Genomic DNA, 3,081 nt, shown 5'->3' on the forward strand with positions numbered 1-3,081 from the left:
TTAATATTCAGGTCCTCTCAAAATAAATGCCAACATTGCATTTGCCTTCCTGACTACTGACTCAACCTGCAAGTTTACCTTGAGAGAATCCTGGACTAGAACTCCCAAGTCTCTTTGCATTTCTATGTTGCTATTCATCAAATGAACAAAGAACTTGAGTAGGCCATTCAGCCTGTTAGACCTGTGCTGTCATTCATTAAGGTCATGGCTGATCTGATTGTAACCTTGTCTCTACATTACTGTATATCCCTGATTACTTGTCATTCCTTATCAAGAATTAAACTTCGTCTGCCTTAGAAATCAGAATCAGAATATCCTTTATTGTCACATGTACTCCAGTACAAGATTACAGTGGAACGTTTCTACAATGGCTGCCTTTAATGGCACCATCTTAGTTACCTAGGGACAAATCTTACAGAATAAAAAAAAATAAAGTGTTGTTACAGAGTAAGAAAAGAATATAGATCAACATGAAACAGTGAAAAAGTCCAGAATGATAATAAATGCCCATAAGCTTCCACCAGCTTTTCAGGGAAAGATTTCCAATTGCATGACGCTCTGAGAGAAAAGAAATGTCATCTCACTTCGGTTTTAACTGGGCAACGCCTGATTTTTAAATAGTGACCCCCCTCATTCCCGATTCTCCCACAGGAGGACACAGCCTCTTCACAACCCCCCCTGTCGAGAATCATAAAGATCTTACCTGTCTCAATCCAATCAACCCTCACTTTTCCAAATTGCAGCAGGTACAAGTCCAATGTGTCCAATCTTTCCTCAGAAAACAACCCACCCACTCCTGGAATGAGTCCGGGAAATCATCTCAGAACTGCCTCTAACACAGTTCCATCCTTCCTCAGACAAACTGGCCAGACAGCTGTCATTCACAGTTCTCTGGAACCACTGGAGAATCTCGGGCTCTTTCGCTGAGTGCAGAGAAGTTGAGGAGGAGATCATAGAAGATCATAAAATCCCTACAGTGTGAAAGCACGGCCATTCGGCCCAACAATTCCACACTGACCCACCGAAGACCAGCCCACCCAGACGCACCATCTATCTTTTGCCTGTAACCCTGCATGTCCCATGGCTAGGTTTAAGGGAACAGGATAGGACTGAGATGAGGAGCTGTCGAAATGACCCAAGTAGATGAGGAAAAATTATTTCTAGGAGCAGGGCAGCCTGTGACTAAAGGAAAACAGATTGAAGAGAATTGGCAAATGAACAAGAGGGGGAGATGAGGAAGCAGTTTTCACAGTGGAGATGTGGAATGAGCTGCCTGTCTCTGATGTTCCTTCAAAATGGAATGGGATGAATATTTACATATATGAAAGTGCATAGGGAAAAGGGGAGTGGGACTCATTGATGAACTGAAAGCAAATCCCAGGCCAAACAGTGTCCCCTTTTGTTCTCTGAATAAAGGAGTGAATGAGAAACCAGCCAGAAGACTATTAGACGATGTCTAGTCCCATTGATTGGGGCAGTACAGGTGAAGAACAGACTCATATTTCCTAGAAGGCTAACCAGCCAATGAAATATCTTTGATCACATGTTATGATGTAAATGCGGCAGCCAACTTGCTCAGAGCTAGCTCCACAAACAGTGTAAACTCAGTCATTGCATGGCCTTGTACGTGAGGGTTCTATACTGGGGTTGGGTGATAGCTCACTGTGGAAAGGTTCACCCCCAGAACCAGCTACAAACCCAACCCCGTGTCGAACCTGAAATAAAGACAGGGAATGGTCATCAGGTCTAGCAGCAGTCATGGAGAGGGGAGCTGAGCCAATATTCTGGGTCCGTGGCTCCATCAGAGCGGGAACACCAGCCAGAAGGTAAGATGATGGAGAGGTGTGGATCGTGGGAAAATCCATCCAAAAGGCTCAGACGAGCAGGGAAAGACGTCGAGTGAAAATTCCCAACTTTCATCGTCGGTATGTTCATCAGATATTAACACAGGAACAGAAGGAGGCTATTCAGCCCCTCGTGGCTACCCCACCACTCAATACGACCGTGGCTGGTCAGGATGTACCCTCAAGTGCACATTCCTGCTTACCCTGAGTACCTCTCAGCCCCTTCACTTATCAAAAATTTACCTTACTCTGCCATAAAAATATTCAAGGACTCTGCTCCCATTGGCTTTTCAGAGAGAGAGCTCCAAATACTGCTCAAGAAAAAGGTTGCCTTACTTTCAAGCATCTGAGACTGTGATCTGACTGTGGGGGTGCGGGGGGTGGTGGGGGGTGTTTTGGTTACTGTCTGTCTGTACATCCTGCTCCTCAGCGTTAGGTACATCATGATGCCAAACCTCATTTCCCCACTTTAATGCTGTTTCTAGATTATATATTCTTAATGAGTGCCCATCCCCACAGCTATGTAAACAACTTACATTCTTCATCAAAGCTCCAGACGAGTTGACTGCCTGCTATGTTTTCAAATTGGTTAACTATTATCATCAGGCAGACTCTCACTCTCGCCCATTAAAACCACTGTTCCCAAGAAGGCTACACATTTAATCTTCCCTCAGGCCAGCTGAGAGAGGAAGCCATGTTCGACAAAGGAGACAGAAAGGTCTGCGTATGCTGGAAGCTAGAGTCAGGATATGTGGAGCTGGAAAAGCACAGCAGGACAGACAGCATCTCAGAAGCAGGTCCGAAACCCTTCCTCAGTCCTGTCTGACCTGCTGTGTGTTTCCAGCTCCACATGTTTTGACTTCAGATTTGACAGATTTGACTTCATTTGGAGCCTTGAAAGCACCCAGATCCAAAGGATATAACAGTTAAAACAGGACCATTCAGCACCTGCAGCCTGCTCCGTTATTCAAAACAATGATAGCGTCACCTTGGTCACAACTCCATCTTACCACCACTGCCAGAGGGTCAGCGCTGAGGGAGCGCCACACTGTCACAGGGTCAGTGCTGAGGGAGAGCCGCACTGTCACAGGGTCAGTGCTGAGGGTGTGACGCACTGTCGGAGGGTCAGTGCTGAGGGAGCGCCGCACTGTAAGAAAGTCAGTGCTGAGGGAGTGCCGCACTGTCAGAGGGTCAGTGCTGAGGGAGCGCTGCACTGTCAGAGGGTCAGTGCTGAGGG

Source organism: Rhincodon typus, chromosome 8, assembly GCF_021869965.1.
Source record: "Rhincodon typus isolate 14 chromosome 8, sRhiTyp1.1, whole genome shotgun sequence".
Taxonomy (NCBI): Eukaryota; Metazoa; Chordata; class Chondrichthyes; order Orectolobiformes; family Rhincodontidae; genus Rhincodon; species Rhincodon typus.